The 20,822-nt window shown below is 41.6% G+C and overlaps 4 non-coding genes across 4 annotated transcripts; 2 read left to right on the forward strand and 2 right to left on the reverse strand.

Moving 5' to 3' along the window:
- Positions 1–2,653: 2,653 nt before the first annotated feature.
- On the reverse strand, positions 2,654–2,726 carry TRNAV-CAC (transfer RNA valine (anticodon CAC)). Its single transcript has one exon. It is a non-coding gene; the product is annotated as a tRNA-Val (tRNA).
- A 5,014-nt stretch (positions 2,727–7,740) lies between these two features.
- Positions 7,741–7,814, forward strand: TRNAI-AAU (transfer RNA isoleucine (anticodon AAU)). The gene has a single exon. It is a non-coding gene; the product is annotated as a tRNA-Ile (tRNA).
- Positions 7,815–10,364: 2,550 nt separating this feature from the next.
- TRNAT-AGU (transfer RNA threonine (anticodon AGU)) lies at positions 10,365–10,438 on the reverse strand. The gene has a single exon. It is a non-coding gene; the product is annotated as a tRNA-Thr (tRNA).
- Positions 10,439–15,155: 4,717 nt separating this feature from the next.
- On the forward strand, positions 15,156–15,228 carry TRNAV-UAC (transfer RNA valine (anticodon UAC)). The gene has a single exon. It is a non-coding gene; the product is annotated as a tRNA-Val (tRNA).
- Positions 15,229–20,822: the final 5,594 nt, after the last annotated feature.

The raw sequence follows: 20,822 nt of genomic DNA on the forward strand, positions 1-20,822 counted from the left end.
GTGATTCTCTCAGAATCAGCCTTATCATCTATTATCTACTTCCTGTAAAGTGTCCTATAGTTAACTTGTGATTACACAGTAACCCGTGCTACATTCTTCAGTTTACTACTTATCTTCCTAAATCCTGTTTGCCCTTAACATCCTGAGCTCACTATCCCTTAAAAAGGCTTCTAGCTATAGTGTCTCTAAAATTCCTAACTTCTATAAGCTATAGTAAAATATGCTAACTTTACAACATTCCTTAAATCTTTAACTTCTAACTGTTTTAATTATTTCTAAGCCCTAAATTCAGTAAACTCCTTTGCCAGAAACATTCTCCTCACAAATAGGCTTCAAATAGCAATCCCTCCCATGGCCTCAAGCTACGGCCTATGTGCTCATCCTGGAACACTCTTTTGTAAAAGTCCTTGAACAAATGTCAATGATTAACTTTATGACTTATTCTCTGAGCACAGCTGCAGAAGGCTTTGTGCCTTCTCATGCTCCTCTCAAGAACAATAAGCACCTTAATATTCCTTTTCAGTCAACTCAGCCAAGGAGAGGAAAAGACAAGTCAGAATTACAAGGCCTAACTCCTTAATCCCGGGTCCGTGCCTGCGGAATGAGGAGAGGGGGCTGAGGGCCGTGCCTCCATTTTGTCAGTAATGCCTAACGTGGCTCCCGACAAAAAAATCTTAGAAAATAACTCCTCTGATGTCTCTGAAGACTCAAACTCAACTGACAGGACTGTATGATGGGGCAGCAGTTCCAGATGTGAAAAATCAGTTCAGGATAATTTTCATTCAAATGTCTTAACAACTGGTTTCAGCATCACCTATTGACCACTGGCTTCCTTGCACAGATGGTCAATATTTTCCGTGAATAAACATAGTTGAGGGTAGAAAAGGAAATGGATGTTTTGGGGATTGCTGTAGACTGAATGTGCTTACCCCCACTGCCCCCGATATGTTGAAACCTAATCCCCAATGTGATGGTTTTGGGAGGCAGGTGCTTTAGGTCATTAAGTCATTCATGAGTAGAATTAGGTCCTTCTAAAAGAGATGGTAGAGAACTTCTTCACCCTTTTCTGCATCTGAGGATATAGTGAGAAGACAGCTGTCTGTGGGACAGGCAGCCAGGAAGCAAAGTGTCACCAGAGTGAGAATCAACACTGGCCTCCATAAATGTGAGAAATAAATGCTTGTCTTTTAAGCCACTTGGTCTATTGTATTTTTGTTACTTAATCCATATGGACTAAAACTGGGATAAAGACACAAGTGAGGCTCACAAGACTGAGCCAGTACTGGAAACGTAAACCCATTCATTTGTGATCAGTTTGCACAATATAAATTTGCCTAAAATATTCATGTAAAACAACAATAATCAGCTTTCAACTTTAGAACACATGGTGAGGTGGTGACGGTCTCTGTAGACTAATTTATAACATATGATTGAAGAGTTGATATACCCCTGAGGTAAGGTAGGTAAGCTGTACAGTTAATTCAGCCAGCTGAAAGCTCAGTTGCTTCTGATGGTCTTTCTGACTGAATATAGAGAAAATGGCACAAAACGTATCAGTAGCTGCATACCAGGTGGCAGGAAATGTGTACGTTTTCTCCACTAGTGAAAAGACATCTGTGCTAACAGATGCAACTGACATAATCACTTAACCAGATTTACAATAACTAACTCTCATTCTCTGTAACAGATTTATCTTCTATACTCGAGTAAATGAATTGAATAGAAATTTGGTGAATCTGTGACCCTGTACCTTTCAAGCTCTTGATGTTGGCACTAATCTCAGCTATCCCTCCAGGAATATCAGTTTTGTGTTTGGTTTAATTATTTTCATAGAGAAAATTCTGGTGGCGTCTAATTGGCCTTTTATTCCATAATAGCCGTCACTCCATCAGTCATGGAAATGACATAGAGATTCTGTCTGGAATTGGGAAAGTAATCACAGGGTGGACTCAGAGACCCACTATGCCCACAGTGAAACGGATCAGAGGCAAAAAAACAAACAAACAAAAAAAACCTTCGTAGGTTGTCTGATCATGAATACGTACTTTGCCCGATGGACAGCAGTGATATCTTGTATCTCTAGCAGTTGATGCCAGTTCAGAGCCATTGTCTAGTAACCTCTGAAAAGTCTATTTCCCTTTCCCTAATGCACAATCGCTTTCGTACACGAGCACAGATCCCTTTAGGAAAAGCTGGGAGGAAGAATAACAATATAAACATTTGGCAGTGTGCCAATGGTCTTTGTCAGGGGAAACTGGATTTCTCTTCAATTAGAACTGGTTTAAGTTGGGGGACTTTCCTGCTACAGATCAGGTCCAAGATCAAGGTGCCTTCAGAGTCAGTTCCTGGTGAAGCCTCTTTTCGTAGAAATCCCAATTCCAAAGAGAGCAACTGTTTCCGTGGAGCGGGCTCATCTCCGTCCTCTGATTTTGTCTGAGGGACGCGAGCTCGCAGGCCGGGTGGGAACCCAGCCAAAGAGATAAGGGGGAACTCTACGGCGTGTGCACAGCGAAACCAGGTATCACCACGGGACTCGGGATAATTTCTTTCAAACAAACAGCAAGTGCAAAGACTTGTGGGCTGTGTTATTTTTTACATATAAGAAAGTTGAAATCTCTTAAATCAAGTAGCGGTGTCTAACAGGTTAGGAAAATGTTTCCGCCCGGTTTCGAACCGGGGACCTTTCGCGTGTGAGGCGAACGTGATAACCACTACACTACGGAAACAACTGACAGCTTCCTCCCCAGCCGTTACATAACTGAGTAGGCTGCCTGTAGGGCCCAGGTTTGTTCATGCCTGTGAAGTAATGTTTACGGTTGCAGGGCATTTCCCTACTTTTTTCTGTTTATGAAAACAAACAAACAAACAAAACCCAACTCCTTTCTTAAATTAACCCCAATTCTTAAATAAATTCCAGGAGTGGAAAGCTAAGGCAACATCCTGGAGATTTTTTTTTTTTCTTTTTTCGTGTATTAAGGATATCCGTTGAAACTACTGCAAAATTGCACTCATTGGTCTTTCCTGGTGGCACAGATGGTAAGTTTCTGCCTGCAATGCGGGACACCCAGGTTCTATCCCTGGGTCAGGAAGATCCCCTGGAGAAGGAAATGGCAACTCACTCCAGTACTCTTGCCTGGAAAACTCCTTGGATGAAGGAGCCTGGTAGTTACAGTCCATGGGGTCACAAAGAATCGGAAACGACTGAACAACTTCAGTTCACTTCTTCACTTAACACTCTAGCAAAGTAATGCTCAAAATTCTCCAAGCCAGGCTTCACAGTACGTGAACTGAGAACTTCCAGATGTTCAAGCTCGATTTAGAAAAGGCAGAGGAACCAGAGATCAAATTACCAACATCCGCTGGATCATTGAGAAAGCAAGAGAGTTTCAGAAAAACATATACTTCTGCTTTATAGACTTCGCCAAAGCCTTTGACTGTGTGGATCACAACAAACTGTGGAAAATTCTTCAAGAGATGGGAATACCAGTCCAAAATACCAAAATACCAGACCAAAAGGCTGACGTGCCTTTTGAGAAATCTGTATGCAGGTCAAGAGGCAACAGTTAGAACTGGACATGGAACTACAGACTGGTTCCAAATTGGGAAAAGAGTACTCAAGGCTGCATATTGTCACCCTGCTTATTTATATGCAGAGTACATCATTCGAAATGCTGGGCTGGATGAAACACAAGCTGAAATCAAGATTGCCAGGAGAAATATCAATAACCTCAGACATGCAAATTACACCACCTTTATGGCAGAAAGTGAAGAAGAACTAAAAAGACTTTTGATAAAAGTGAAAGAGGAGAGTGAAAAAGTTGGTTTAAAACTCCACATTCAAAAAATGAAGATCATGGCATCTGGTCCAATCACTTCATGGCAAATAGATGGGGAAACAGTGGAAACAGTGACAGACTTTATTTTTTATAAAATCACTGCAGATGGGTTGGTGACTGCAGCCATGAAATTACAAGATGCTTGCTCCTTGGAAGAAAAGCTATGACCAACCAAGACAGCATATAAAAAAGCAGAGACATTACTTTGCCAACAAAGGTCCATCTAGTCAAAGCTATGGTTTTTCCAGTAGTCATGTATAGATGTGAGAGTTGGACTATAAAGAAAGCTGGGCGTGGAAGAATTGATGCTTTTGAACTGTGGTGTTGGAGAAGACTCTTGAGAGTCCCTTGGACTGCAAGGAGATCCAACCAGTCATTCCTAAAGGAAATCACTCCTAAATATTCCTTGGAAGGGCTGATGCTGAAGCTGAAACTCCAATACTTTGGTCACCTCATGCGAAGAGTTGACTCATTGGAAAAGACCCTGATGCTGGGAGGGATTGGGGGCAGGAGGAGAAGGGGATGGCAGAGGATGAGATGGTTGGATGGCATCCCTGACTCAATGGACATGAGTTTGAGTAAGCTCCAGGAGTTTGGTGATGGACAGGGAAGCCTGGTATGCTGCAGTCCATGGGATTGCAAAGAGCCAGACACGACTGAGCGACTGAACTGAACTGAAGGATACTAGTTTTGTTGTTGTTGTTTGTTTTTTAAAGCTCTGGTGCTTGGATTCAGACTCCACTGCTCTCCATAATTTACTGGTGTTATGGAATGAGAATTCTGCATGCTACAGTTTCCAAGACAGAATTTAAGTTATTCTTTCGAGGCCCCATTGGGAGTGATTTTTCACAGTCTTTTGTATAAATGAAGTCTTCCACCTCAGCATTTCTATACAAAATAGCACACTGTCATCTCCTGACCTCAAAATTCTCATCTCCTAGGTGACAGCAAGGTTCACAATTCCCTTCACTATTTACTTCTAAAAAATTTTGGTGATATTATTCCCCAAAATTGCAAAAAGCAAGAGATAAGGATTCCAAATGGATATTATGTTTAAGTAGATATGCCAAGATAATGGAAGCTATGTATCCATATACAGAAGTTTTCCATGGCACATAGTATAAGTACTTTCATTGGATATTATTGCTCATCTGTCTTGATCATTTGTGCAGAAAATACACCAGTATCAGACACAAAAGACTGAAGAAAAGATCTTTTTAAAGGTAAAATGAAAATAATGGCTATGTGGAGAAAACCATCTCCGCTGTTTGACAGTTAGTTAGAAGTCATGGTGGTATTGGATTTTAAGCTCTAGAAGAGTGTGGGAAGGACCATGTGTGACTTTGGGACCATCATGTTAGTAATGAAAACTAGACTTGATCATGGTATATTCTCAATAAACATTTGTCAGATCAGGGGACAATATTAGAGGTAACTTTCTGAAATGTATCCAAATTTCATGTGACATTCTTTGGCCATGCAAATACCCAGCAGTCTCACTTGGAGGTCTAAGTGAAATCTGGCAACACACCTTCACGTGTCAGCCATTTTCCTTCTTGAAGTTTTCATGGTGTCATGTAGATATTATATTTCACTCCTAATTTAGTAAAAGAACAGAGCTAGCTATTTTAACTCTGTTCTTTTACTAAATTAGAAGTGAGAGTAAAAGAACAGAGCTAGCTATTTTAACGGAGAAGGCAATGGCACCCCACTCCAGTACTCTTGCCTGGAAAATCCCATGGACGGAGGAGCCTGGTAGGCTGCAGTCCACGGGGTCGCTGAGAGTAGATACAACAGCTTATTTAAATGTTAATTAAAGATATAAAGAGTGGTTAAATAAGGATAGTTCAGTGAGGAAATTCAGTGGAGAAAAGAGGCTGAAATAATTCAGCCAGAAGGTGAGAGAAAGAACGACACGGGGAGACCAAGTTTCGGTGAACAAGGCCCGCACTTTATTTTCCAAAGTAGTTTTTATACCTTAAGTTATGCATAGACGATAATGCGGGAAGGGGTAGAGTCATGCAGTAAGCCAGGCTTTCTTCCTGCAAACTTATCATATGCAAAAGTTTAGGTGATTTGCATCATCTTCTGGCCCAGAGGCCTGTTAACATTTTAAGACCCTTTCTTCAGAAAACTTCTTTTTCTCTAAAGGTGATTAGTCAGGCGCCACCCTCCAAAAGCATTAGATAAAGTTGCATTCCTACAGAGCAAAGGTGTGGTGAGCTATAACAAGAAAAAGAATTAACTCAAGGGTCCCAGGTTACAAACATTAAAGCTACTACTTACACCAATTATATTCATCAATACACTGCCAGGGACACAGCAGGTAAGGGATATGGAGACTTAGCAGCAAACATTAGCCCAACAAGTGAAAAACCCTTCACCAGTACAATTTCTAATCAATCTTTTAACTGCTCAAAGGAATCTGTATTTAGACAGTTTAGAACATCTCATGCCTCTCACATCTGGGAGGCTCTGAGCAATCACATGTGGCCGGAAAAACCTATTCAGGCAGGCTAGAGGACTTCCAAAGGAGTTTGTAGGTTGAAACACTATCACACCCAGGAATTATTAACTGGAGCTCTAAGTTAACTCTTTTTTTCAGAGAGAGGTAGTGGGGGGCAGCCCCCCGTAAAGTCAGAGGTGTAGGTGAGAGTACAAAGCAGAAAGTAGGCAGACTCTGGTTTTGGGGGTAGATGCTCGAGAATTTCTAGGGGGACTCCTGAGGCTCATCCCGCCTTTGCATATGCCGAGCCTCCTTCCTCATGACCTTTGCCACGGGCGGAGCTCCTCACGCCTGCTCGGCTCCTGGCACCTTTTCAACACTAAAGATAAGAACTACCATCTTACAGCTTTTTAAACAATTAAAAAGAAAATTTATAAATTGCATAATATAAAATAAGTAAATGAGTAGTTAACTTGTCTCATTAAAAGAAATAACTCTTTTTAGAATAGTCTTTCAGATCTTACTCGATATACTATATACATATAAAATGAGTCAATTAACTTCAGATGCAAAAAAGTAGGGGGAAAAAAGAGAGAGAGTTGTAGGGTCCAACAGAGAAAAGAAAGCAAGTAGAAATTTGCTGCACCGCTGGTCCCTGCCAGAGTTGACACGGCTTGCAGGTGGATCATGCCAGGCTCAAAAGGGCAAAGATTTCCTAACTCCTTACTGTGTGTTGCCTGATCTTGGCTTTAGTTCAAGCTTTCAGATTCCGTTGTTTCTCCCTGGTCCGAATCACGGGTCCTGACCCGGACTCACCCTGGTCTCGACTTGTCTCGTCAAAGGAGACAAGTTTTAGGATGGAGGTTTTAGGATGGAGAAGTCAGTCCTTTTGCCTCCGGAGACCTCAACCCCGTCCTCTGTCGTCACCAAGTGTCCGATGGTCGGTACTGCAGCGTCAGATCACTGTCTTAATCCGCGCGGGACGAACAGCTAGCTACAGACTTAGCTTTAGAACAACCAGGCAACCCACCCTGAGGCCAAGCGGCTAGAGGCCTCTGGGAAGAGGTGACCCGCCCGTAATGGTCTCCTGGAGCAGAGAATCCGTACCCCGCGGGCGGAAGCCGGATCCTCTGAGCCCTGCACTGCTGGGGTTCTGTGATGAGTTCTGTGATCCGCCCGCCGCCATCTCAGGCGTGCAGGAGCTTTGCGTTTACCCTAGGCCTTCTGGGAATAGTTGTAAGGAAGTAGTTGTTTCCGGACATCGATCTGCGTCTTCCTTGGTCGATTTGAGAAATAATGTTTTCCTGGAGAGAAGTAAGGTTTATCTGTGCCGGTAGCTGGGACTTATCTTTTCCTCTTATGGTAGAAAAAAAGAGCATTTTTAAACCTTTCGTGAAGACGGCCTGCTTTAATTAGATCAGACTTTAAAGGAGGTAAGTAAAGCCTGTGCGTAACGGTGGCCGGTTAGCTCAGTTGGTTAGAGCGTGGTGCTAATAACGCCAAGGTCGCGGGTTCGATCCCCGTACGGGCCACTGTAGGAGTTCCTTTTTCCCCACCTCCTTTTTATCCATAGACCACGTCTCAGGTGGAAAGTGCTACCATGTATCCAGTTACAGATAGTCCTAATATCACCAGCACTGAAATATTTGATTGTGTATCTGTATTTTTTCTTTATAAAAAATAATGTATCAGAGTCAGGATGAAAAGCTTTCAAAGAAGCTTGAACGAGGTAAGGTGGCTGTATTTAGGAAAGAGGAGATAGGGAGAGTTAGAGAATTTCTTGCATCATCCTGGAAAAAACTTAAGGCAATAATGTTTTGATATAGTTTATATTTCTGAAATGTAAAAACATCATTCCTCTGCATGGTAAGCTGCTCAGTTGCTTAGGGTATTGTTTTTATAGTGTTAAGGTGCTGATTCGATCCCCTCGGGGATATACGCCTGGTGGTACTTAGGTTTCCTTTTTCTCAATGTGGGAATATCTCAGGCTTGTTCGCGTAGCCTCAGACCAGCAACCGCGAATGCTCCGTGGTAAAATGGTGCAATGGTCAGCCTTTGGGTTGCATCTGACCGTTACTTCCGTGCTGCCACTTACCAAGTCATTTAAAACTCGTCTAAAATTTTTGTTTTGAATGTTTATCATAAAATCTCTGGACTTCAGATGTGAATGACGAAAACGGGGTGTGCGGTGGGAGATAGGAGGTCAAGAGCCCCTGGGGCCGCTCTCAGTCGAAGCTCCTTACTCTCCCTGTCGGTCCCTTTTCTTGAAGTCTGGCTCCTGTCTCTCTGTGTGCCCAGCACGAACCTCCTCCTTTTTCTCCCCTCGACCCTTGCACTGTCCCTCAGACTCCCAACATATTTTTACTTTTTCTCTTGTTTGAAAGTACGGGGTTACTATGAAAACATGTATGATATTGATTAAGTAATGACCTAAGTAATGTCTCAAGCACAGTTCCAGGGACATAGTGGATGCTTAACAAGCCCAAGATGGCAAGGCCTTCCTCTGTTTCAGTCAGTACTGCATCCTTGGTATCAAAGCCAGCACCTGATTACTCCATTGCATATTAAATAATGTACTTACAGATTTGAAGTACAAGAAGGACTCAACAGGTCATTGCTATCTTTGGAGATGAAGGAGGCCACAGGCCATGAAATGTGGACATTCACTAGAAACAGAATAACTGTTAGCTGACAGCCTTCAAGGAATGAGAAATTCCTAGAGATTTATCAGTGTCCACTGTTCATAATATGTTTGGAGTTCTGGTGTCGTTTTGCCTGATAGTGGCACCCCACTCCAGTACTCTTGCGTGGAGAATCCCATGGATGGAGGAGCCTGGTGGGCTGCAGTCCATGGGGTCGCTAAGAGTCGGACACGACTGAGCGACTTCACTTTCACTTTTCACTTTCATGCATTGGAGAAGGAAATGGCAACCCACTCCAGTGTTCTTGCCTGGAGAATCCCAGGGACGGGAAGCCCGGTGGGCTGCCGTCTGTGGGGTCGCACAGAGTCGGACACGACTGAAGCGACTTAGCAGCAGCAGCAGCAGACAACAGCAGCAGAGTACAGTGAGACACAATTTCAGTTACTTTTCGAAATGTTAACTTGGTTGCACTTTGAATCTAACATCTAGGCAATTGGCTTTCAACTGAGGATTTATATTACTTACATATGAAGTCTTATGAATATATAAATGTGTAGGACCTACTCCAGACTTACTGGGACGGCATAATCCGCTACTCCCCATGACTACCTTTTTTGCTCACATTCCTTGGGAAGTCCATGGGTAAGAACTGCTATGGATAAACTAATGAAAATGAAACCAGGTTTCCACGAAGTATAAACAGGGTTTCAGGCATAATGCAGAACTACTTCTATGAAAGTGAAAAGACAATGACTCTGGTAAAACTCCAATTATAATGTTTGAACTTTTTTTAATAAAAGTGAAAAACCCAATATGTAGGCCAGTGCTATGCAGTGACATTTTAGCTAATAAACTCTGATATCATTTAACATTCAAGAAATTGATCATCTATTTATGATTTATTTCCCCAAAATATCATTAAGCTCCCAATTTCCACTCCCAGAAGGTTCTACTAACGAACAAACAAATACAGTTCTGAGGGCTGTACAAAACCAAAATGATGAGGGTCTAAATTTGACATTCCTCTCTTACTTGTTCTCAGAAATAAAAATGAGTCTGATTCTAAAAATGTTTTATTAATTCTTTACCTGATGCTGATAACCAAACTCCATCGTTTAGCTGAAAATGTTGGATGTCACAGGTTAAGAGAGCTGAAAGTGAACTTCCGAGACAGAATTTGAAATTTTGCTGTCAGGTACTGTAAGATAATTTGTGCTCAATCCACACACCAATCATTAGCAAATCCATCACTTTCTATCCTTTACAGGAAACGTACTCACTTTTCCCTTCACCACAGCTCTTCATACTGTGATGCTGGAAAAAGACTCTCCACATTGGAATAAGAATTTAATACAGAATTTACCAGTAATATAAATTGTTCAATGCATCTCCAAGATGTTTGGCGGCAACAACTCTTGAAATATAAAAACCGAACAAGGAAGGCCCCGCTGGGATTCGAACCCAGGATCTCCTGTTTACTAGACAGGCGCTTTGACCAGCTAAGCCACAGGGCCGCTTTTCTAAGATTCAGTTATATCGTATTGGTAATATTTTCTGTGAAATGCAGCATTTTGACAGAAATGTACATGATTTCTTGACAAAGAGAACGAATCTATATTTCCAAACCATATTTCTATACGAAAGCAGAAACTTCAACATATAAAAAATAATGCATTCTTCAGTGCGAGGTTTTAAAAATTATTTTACATTGGAGTGAAATTCCTATTTCATGGTGACTTTCGCCCTCTAGAGGAAATATTGGATATTGCCACACATTAAAAAATTTTATCCATTAATTCATTTTGTTCACAAATGTGGTCACTATTGTACCTCAGGTAATTTACTGGGTACTGAAGATAGAACAGTGAACAAAACAAACAAAAACTTCTTCATCTTTAAGATTTATATTCTAGAAACAAATAAAGTGAGTTTTAAAAACTTCCCTCTCCAAACAAATGAGAGACATAAGCACCAGTTCCCCAATCTCCAGGTTACAGACTCCATGAAGCTACTTTCTGAGCTAATTCACTGCACAAGAGCAAGACTACCATGCTTCCTTCGATTTTATCTGACCTGGCACAAGCAAGCAAGCAAAGATAAGGACACACTGATGCAGAGAAGATTCTGCTCACTGCACCAGTGAGTTAAAACTGACTTGATTCCTGTCTTCATTGACTGTAAAAGTGAGTGAAAGATTCAGAGAAGTAATGAAAACTAGGGTGCAATGTGGTTAATACCTCCTGCAGGAGGCAGGAGGCAAGGTGCAGGGTGTCTTAGCAGAGTCACATGACCTCTCTTCCCAGTTTCCGTGTCAGGCTGATGATTGCAGAAGGGTCTGTGGCATGTTGGCCAAATACAGCTTAAGGTGGGGAAGGAACAGATGAGGCCATCTTTTGGAAATGTTTAAATAACTTCCTTGTGTTTTGTGCTTTATAGAGAAGCACTGAGGCTTATGCGTTCACTGAGCACCCACAAAATGAAAGACCCTGGAGAACAGAGAAATCACTGAGACCCTGTGACAAATCTACGTGATTTCCTCTGGGCACCCACCAGCTCTTCTCTGCCAGGGTAGCCTGTACCTAAACTACTCACCCTTTCTTACAACAAGATTTATTCATTTCCTTTGTTCTTATGTCCTGCTGCCATTCCTCTCCTTACATAAACAAGTTTTCTAATTTGTTCATTGTGTATTATTTTTATCATTGTGTATATATACATACAAATATATACCAAAATTGACATTTTTGGTTTTTGCACATATAAATTTATATGAATTACATATTATATACTTATGCCTTTAAAAAGCATTTTTGACTTTAAGATCCATCAAAGTTGCCCTGTGTACATTTAAATCATTGCTTCTAATTTCTGTGTAAAATTCCATAATGGGTACCGTATTTCCTATCTTCTATCCTTTTCCCCCTAATGGTTTGTACTTTTGAGGTTATGCTTAAAGGATTTTTCTCACTACTAGGTTAAAAAATATTCTCTCTTTAAAAAACGTAGATTTTCTACTTTTAAATTTGAGACATGATCTGTCTAGCCATATAGGGAAGTCTACTGGTTTTTTATATGACAGTCTGTTGGAGGTGTGTCTTCTAGTGCTTAAAGTTTTGGTTTAGTAAGAGTCTTCAGAACGTGTTGGTGGTCATGTAGCATCCTATACTTCCTTTAACTTAGCCTCCTTGTATTTTCATGAAATTAGATATTTAGTAAAATTATGTGTTTTTCTTGTTATAATATATATCTGCAAGGTCAGGGAGAGTTCTAACAACCCATCACAAGTCATAGCACATAAATAGTAAATTTTATGAAAATAATTGTTTGAATTATATTTTATGATTTTCCCATCAAAGAGCCTTCCAAAGATTTGTTTTTTGTTTACATTCTTGTAAGCTTGGGCCAATGTTTCATGAGCCTATGAAATCAATCCTAGACCTTCCAAACTGTAAACAAATATTTTTTGGTTTCTTATCAGAAAAGATATGAGAACAAAATCCTATTGCTGTCATTGGTGAGTGGGAAGGTTTTGAAATTAGTTTGTAAGTTGTTTGTCTACTTGAGTTCAGTCCTTGCTCTGGTGTGTGAGCTTGTTTTTTTAATTGATCCTTTTCATTAAGAACTGGAAACTCCTTATTTTTGGTCCAGAAACCCTATGAGTTTCTATCTTGTGCTCAGGCTCTTTGGTTATTTTTTGCTCTCCTATAATTCTAAGACCTTGAACAACAAGGATTATGTGACCCTCAAACAACCTTCTCACCAGTGACTTGACTTCTAAAAGGCTCCCAAGTCTTCACTAAGGCTCTGGAAATCAGGGCCCAGAATTTGAAGATTTGTTAGACCACTAATATATTACAAGGAAGGAGGGAGAGGAGAGAGAGATTGTGTAGGAGAGGTAAAATTTCTCCTCTACTCTTAGGGTTTCTGACTGGGCCTAAGAATTAAACTAGCATAAAACAGATTGATAGGAGAAACCCATACAAATTTTATTAAGCAAGTTGTACATGGGAGCCCTCACAAGAAAAATGAAGACTTAAAGAAGTAATTAGAGTCCAAGACTTATGTATTAGGTTGGACAAACATGAAAATGTGACAAGATGAAAGGGTTTGGACTAGGGCAGTTAATTGTGGAAAAGTGACTTGGAAGATAAGGGTTAGTTTAAGGAGGTTTTTCTGTTTTGGAAAGATTTCTCTCTGCTTGGACTCCCCAGTCTCTGGTAATAAGAATGCTTCCTTCTTCCTGGTACAGGGAGGGCATATTGTATTTCATCTCCTGCTTTCAGAATCAAAATGAAGGTAAGAGTGCCCTTTTTTGCATTTGCTGTTTTTCAAGTGTGGTTAACTTAAAAAAAAAATCAACATATCAGAGGAGAATATTTTGAAATGGCATGCTCTGAACCCCTATAATTGAAAACATTTTTTTTTTTGGCCTCCCATCTGCATTAACGCACAGATATCCTAAGTTTAACTTAGTGAGCAGTCCCCTGCCGGGGACCAGCCCCGGCTGATCCAGGGTATTCGAAGGAGAGACGGCGTAGGCGAGGATCAGGAAACAATTGCTTAATTAAACGTTAATTAAGGATATAAAGAGTAATAGAATGAGGATAGCTCAGTGAGGAAATTCAGTGGAGAAAAGAGGCTGAAATAAGGATAGCTCAGTGAGGAAATTCAGTGGAGAAAAGAGGCTGAATAATTCAGCCAGAAGGTAAGAGAAAGAACGACATGGTGAGACCAAGTTTCGGTGAACAAGGCCCGCACTTTATTTTCCAAAGTAGTTTTTATACCTTAAGTTATGTATAGAGGATAATGGGGGAAGGGGTAGAGTCATGCAGCAAGCCAGGCTCTCTTCCTGCAAACTTATCATATGCAAAAGTTTAGGTGATTTGCATCATCTTCTGGCCCGGAGGCCTTTTTCTCTAAAGGTGATTATTCTAAAGTCAGGCGCCAGCCTCCAAAAAGCATTAGATAAAGTTGCCTTCCTACAGAGCAAAGGTGTGGTGGGCTATAACAAGAAAAAGAATTAACTCAAGGGTCCCAGGTTACAAACATTAAAGCTACTACTTACACCAATTATATTAATCAATACACTGCCAGGGACACAGCAGGTAAGGGATATGGAAACTTAGCAGCAAACATTGGCCCAACAAGTGAAAATCCCTTCACCAATACAATTTCTAATCAATCTTTTAACTACTCAAAAGAATCTGTGTTTAGACAGTTTAGAACATCTCCTGCCTCTCACAGTTGGGCGGCTCTGAACAATCACATGTGGCCGGAAAAACCTATTCAGGCAGGCTAGAGGATTTCCAAAGGAGTTTGTAGGTTAAACACTGTCACACCCAGGAATTATTAACTGGAGCTGTAAGCTAACTCTTTTTTCAGAGAGGTAGTGGGGGACAGCCCCCCGTAAAGTCAGAGGTGTAGGTGAAAGCACAAGCAGAAAGTAGGCAGACTCTGGTTTTGGGGGTAGATGCTTGAGAATTTCCAGGGACACCCCTGAGGCTTGATCCCGCCTTTGCGTATGCCAAGCCTCCTTCCTCCTGACCTTTGTCATGGCGGAGTTCCTCACGCTGGCTCCTGGCAGTGATAGAATTCCAGTTGAGCTATTCCAGATCCTGAAAGATGATGCTGTGGAAAGTGCTGCACTCAATATGCAATATGCACTCAATATGCAATATGCCGGCTCCCGGCATCCCCCAATTGTCTAGCTGTAACTCAGCTGCAAAAAAGAGAGGTCATGAGAGTGCTGCTAATTTTGTTTATAATTCTTTTGAAATAGATACATTTATTCAGCACCTGTTATTTGCTAGGAACTACAGCATGGTAAGATAAGGTGATCAGGTATGTATACACAGGGGTTTTGATTGTTGCACTGCTCTATCCTCAGCACTTTGACAAGCGCTTGGCCCACATGTTCAACATACATACTCTTTGAGTGAATGGATAAATATAGTCTAGAAGTGTTCAAAGGGGCACAAATCAAGAATCATGTGTTCACAGACAGATTAATCTAGAAGTGTTCAAAGGGGCACAAATCAAGAATAGTGTGTTCACAAATGATGCAACTTGAAGATATTTTAAGCTTGTATGAGACTGAAATGCAGTAGAAATGTAATTAAGCACCAAAAATTTCCGTATTCAAAGCTACCTATCTTTGAATCAATAATTATATTTGCTGATATAGTTTGCCAGAAACTTTTGTATCTGGGGACAGGAGACCTGGTAGCTCTTGGTTCCATAGTGTAGTGGTTAGCACATCTGCTTTACACGCAGAAGGTCCTGGGTTCGATCCCCAGTGGAACCAGCTACGAAGATATGTGTTTTTTTTGTTTGTTTCTTCTCCAACTCCAAGGCAAACAGAGTGAGGTTTCGGTGTTTTGTAGATTAGGCTTCTAATAGCTATTTATGAGACAGAATATATGATTTTCCCCTGATTTCTCTTTGAGAGATCCACTTTCATATACTGTGTAGCTCTGTGAGGCAATGTGAAGCATCAGGTTGTCACCTATTTCTCCTTGACTTTTATGACGACTAGAGGTTCTTGCCTGGAGAATCCCAGGGACTGGGGAGCCTGGTGGGCTGCCGTCTATGGGGTCACACAGAGTCGGACACGACTGAAGCGACTTAGCAGCAGCAGCAGCAGCAGAGATAAATCTGGAAGAAAATGAAATCCACCATAGAATCCTATATGAAATCTAAGAATCCATAAATATGAGTGTAAAAAAGAGCCATTACTGGCCAGTACGGGCAAGATGCAGAACATTTGTCTTCGATCTCGCAAAGGCATTTCCGAGGCTGTCTCCATGGCAATGTTGCAAAAACAGTGAGGTGCTTATGAGCAATGCAGCTCTTGCCGTGACTCGGATTCGAACCAAGGTTGCTGCAGCCACAACGCAGAGTACTAACCACTATACTATCACAGAAAGCCATGAAGAAAAACACCTGCCTCTGGGCTGTACCTCTGCTCTTTTCACAGGAACATCCATTCCCGTCATCCATAGAAACAGGCACTTTGGTTCCCGTCCTTATTTAGAAATGCCTTCCCAGTTAATTGCCTTATTCTCTCCTCCACTTTCCAACATCTTGCCCCTGGCAAACAAACCAAAAGGAACAAAAATTGTTTCACTCCGTGCAATTTTTCAAACATGATGCTTCCTCTCCTGGTTGCTAACACTCGTGGAATCACTACTCTCACTTCCACTTCTAATCCATGCAGTTTCTTGCTTAGTTTTACAAAGTGTGGTCCTCAGACCTCCAGCTATGAAACAGAGAGGGTGGTTGCTTCGAAGTGAATCTTACTGGTTCCCATTTTTGGCCAAACTGGTCAGAATCTTTGGGTGCTTGGCGTGTAATCTGGCCTCATACCAGGTGCCAGAAGTCAGTTCAAGGCAACGAATATGGATTGATTCTGCCCATACCTCTGAGTTCAGCCCCACCAGGACTCATCCCGCCCAGTTGAAACTGTCAGAAAATATGGTGTCTCGGGTGCTCACATCTCATTGAAATTACTTTCTCCATTTACCTAGGTTTAGGTTGCCAGAGGGGAAAGTGCTTCTTGTGTGGCCTGGAAGCCCTATGGTCCACCCCTACCCCCTCACGGATGGCTCTGCGAACACTGACCCTAGAGACAGAGTCCTGGAGTGCTCCTTCCTTGGTAGGAAATGATTTCCCTTCTTCTCTATACCTGGTTAAATTTCATTCCTGCTTCATTCAGCTTTCCACTGAATTCATTGGGGAAGCTTTTCCTGACTTTCTGTCTCCATACAACATATTCCTCTCAGTCTAAGTCAGATTTTATTTTCTCTGTTCCATGATCCTTTTTTTTTTTTTTTGCTTTTCCATCAATGTCCCTAATCAGTTTCTTATGATTAATTAGTTACTGGAGTTATTCTAAATTAATGTCAGTCTCCTCCCTTCGTCCCTCCCTGCCCTCACTGTGTTCCAAGAGGAGATAACTATCTTGTTCAATAGTTTATCACCAGGGCTCCGTGTTAAGTTCTTTATGAATATTGTTTGGCCCCACAATGAATGAATTAATATGCAGGGATTCCAATCCAATGCTTTATGGAAGCAGTCTCCCAACAGTATGTGGCCAACACATGACTTTATTGTATGTGGAGGACATTATCAGGTAGGGCTGTGGGGAGGAAAGGATGGATAGAAAATGAAAACAAAGAGTTCATATAACAGCAGCTGTCCATAAAAAGCTTCTCAGCAGAGCCAAAATGATGTCCTTAATTTTCTGAGATTTTCTTTGTCTCATTCCTTCTAGATCACCCAAAGCCATCCTAATTACTGGCAGGTTTGCTGAAGAATTCCCAGTATTAATTTGATCTGGGAAGAGAGCTAGGGATTTTCTCAGTCTCAAGGAAATGAGCTCAGTTAAGTTGAAGGAAAGAAAATGCTGCTCTACAGAGAATGCAGGGTGCTTATGTCTCAGGCTTGTGTGAGTTGGACCTCTCCTTCCTTTCTTTCCCTCAGGGACTTTCTCTCACCCTATTTAGAAAGCACCCTATTTATGGACACAAGTGCTTTTCCTTTTTTTCCGCTGTGGTGTTTTTAGCAATGGGATTGATTTGCATGTGGTTCCCTATACAGAGAGAGAAAAGCTAATCCTGTTGCTAGTCCGTGGTGGGGCACAAAGCCTAGAAAATGGCCTCTTTTCTTTTGCTTTTTATTTCTAAAAGCCTTTCTGAGGGTTCTGTCTGACACATTTACTACAGTGATTCTGAGTAGGATAAAGAGGGTGGCCTATGCAACTTCCTAGCTCTATGTTTATCAATGCCATGGGCTTTTCTACTTCTGATTTTCATAAGTTTTCTATAAAAAGTAAACTTAAAACTTTCTCTCTTACTCAGCATAGCTCCAGGAATCCTACCATCTCCCTTTCCTATATTATTAAAAAAAAATCTCTGTAAGGGGCATTTCCTGGTGGTCCAGTAGTTAGGTTCCTCTGCCCTTTCTAAATCTAACTTGTACATCTGGAAGTTCTTGGTTCTCGTACTGTTGAAGCCTAGCTTGAAGGGTTTTGAGTGAGATTTGATTACAGAACTTCCACAGGACTGAGAAACAGAGACTCCTGGAGGGCACAAGCAAAACTCTGTGTGCACCAGGACCGAGGAGAAAGGAACAGGGACCCCACGAGAGACTGATCCAGACTTGCCTGTGAGTGTTTGGGAGTCTCTGGCGGAGATGTGGGTTGACAGTGACCTGTTGCAGGGTCAGGGGCACTGGCAGCAGCAGTCCTGGGAGGCGGTTGCCATTACCTGTACCATAGAGCATGTAGTTTACTATAGTGACTGCAAAGTCTAGGACTGGGCTGCCTCAGGCCAAACTACAGGGAGGCAGCAGTCCCAGCCATCAGGGGGAAATTGGATTGAAGATTTACTGAGCATGGCCCTGCCCACCAGAGCAAGACCCAGTTTTCCCCACAGCCAGTCTCTCCCATCAGGAAGCTTGTATGAACTTCTTATCTTCACCCATCAGAGGGCAGATAGACTGAAAACCACAATGAGAGAAAACTAACCGAAATGATCACATGGATCACAGCCTTGTGTAACTCAGTGAGAAAATTGTGTTGCTGCCTCTCCTTCAACCAATTCTTTTTTATAACCTCTTGGTAAACTCCCTATGACCAGTTAACAAAGGGTTAACAATCCTGGGCCTGTTTTGATTGACTTTGTAGAGCATTTTGGCACTAGTAGAACTGGATGGCTGTGTACTGCAACTTATACCTCCAACTTAGAGATGGGAGGCCTTGAGGGGAGAGGGAGAGAGGGACAGTGAACCCGTAAATATGGCATGGTTAGTTTATGGGCAGGGTAATTTCATAGGCTAATGAGTGGATTATTCCAATTATTTTGGGAAAAGGGCAGAGATTTCCAGGAATTGGGCCACCACCCACTTTTTGACCTTTTAGAGTTAGCCTCAGAACTGTCTTTGTGGCTCAGCTGGTAAAGAATCTGCCTGTAGTGCAGGAGACCCTGGTTCAATCCCTGGGTTGGGAAGATCCCCTGGGGAAGGGAAAGGTTATCTACTCCAGCATTCTGGCCTGGAGAATTCCATGGACTGTATAGTCCATGGGGTCGCAATATCCACTCCAGTATTTTGGTCTGGAGAATTTCACGGACTGTGTAGTCCACAGGGTCACAAAGAGTCGGACCTGACTGAGTGACTTTCACTTCAGAACTGTCATGGCGCTAGTGGGTGTGTCATTTAACTGTTAAAATATTACAATGAACAATCCCGTTGGTTCTAACCAGTCTTTGTCATGTCTTATGGCTGTCATTCTTTTAAAGGCTGTGCCCTACCCTCTTCCTTCCAAGGATCTGGAGAAGGGAGAGAAGCCCAGTGGAACTCTCATCAGTTCAGTTCAGCCACTCAGTCATGTCCAACTCTTTGCAACCCCATGGCCTGCAGCATGCTAGGCTTCCCTGTCCATCACCAACTCCTGGAGCTTACTCAAATTCATGTCCATCAAGTCGGTGATGCCATCCATCCATCCATCCATCCATCTCATCCTTTGTTGTCCCCTTCTTCTCTTGCCTTCAATCTTTCCCAGCATCAAGGTCTTTTCCGATGATCCTCTCATATTCCTTATAATTGTTCTATATCACCTTCCATTTGCAATGACTGAGGGAGGCATCTAAAATCTTATTGGAGTACATGGAATTAGTAAAGATTTATAGAAAGTTTTCTCATTTTTCTCAAAAGAAAACACATCTCTTTTAAATTCCCTCAATGAAAACAAAGAAACAATACTAGCTATGCATGTTAAAGTCAGTTTTACAAATACTATCATAGATATGACTCAACATTGATATTTATATTCATCTTAATGTATGTCATAGACAAGCAAATGCAGTAGCCTGATCCCCACCAAGGAAAGACTTGCTGCCCAATTGCAGAGTGCACTTAGTAGATAGGCGCAGTTCTTGTCTCCTTCAGTGTTCCTAGAGTTTCAGAGTTCCACCCATCTCAAGGCACGCCCTTTCCTAGTGCAGTCCACATCAGTGGCAAAGCAAGGTGGGGAAGTAAAACCTGATCCTGGGACATTTTCACCCAAAGTGGGGCAACTCTGAAAGGTAATACAGGCTCCATTGCTCCCCATGTTTGTCTGGCCTGTATTACAGTTTGACATCCTCTGTCCAATCCTAGTTCCTTCCTCTACCAATGTTGGTCCCTAATAAACATCTTGCACCCCAAACTGTCTGAAGCATCTGCTTCTAGAGAACCCAACCCGCACCACTGTATCATCATAGTTTTTTTTCCTTGGCCTTTTGCATTTTACTATCATTTCATTCAAAAAGGCTTCTGCAAACAAAGACTAGGAGTAGTAAATAAATCCTGTACTGAATTATAAAGAATGTTCTCCAAAATCTTTCAGTTTTTGAACCACATAATAAGGTGAGGTCAATACTATTTCTATGGTGTCTTTTTTTTTAAGTGTGTTGGATTTCATAATTTTTCTATTTAGCTAATTTGTATTATCAAATTTATTATCTCAAGAGATCAGGGTTGCTGTTGTTTTTGATTACTTATACACATTAAGTTGCACAGCCAAAGTCCTATATTATAGTGGCCCTCCCCCTTCAAGTTCATAACCTCATGGGCCTTCCGGTTATTCCCAAGAAAAACATATTTTCTGTCTTAAGGCTTTTGCACTTTGTTATTTCTACTTGAAATTCTCTTTTTCTAATATCTGTCTTGTTTATTTTTCAATTTATGTAGGTCTCTGATCAGGTAACTCCTTTAAAAGAGGTTATCTCCACTTATCTAAAATGAGTCCCCATTATTCTCTATGACTTATCTCCTCCCTATGTTCTTCGCAGCAATATTGTGTTACATATTTACGTGTTTGCTTGTGGCTCCCTCACCTAGTGGTCGACCAGTGGTGAA

The sequence above is a fragment of the Bos taurus genome, chromosome 23 (genome assembly GCF_002263795.3).
Source record: "Bos taurus isolate L1 Dominette 01449 registration number 42190680 breed Hereford chromosome 23, ARS-UCD2.0, whole genome shotgun sequence".
Lineage (NCBI taxonomy): Eukaryota > Metazoa > Chordata > Mammalia > Artiodactyla > Bovidae > Bos > Bos taurus.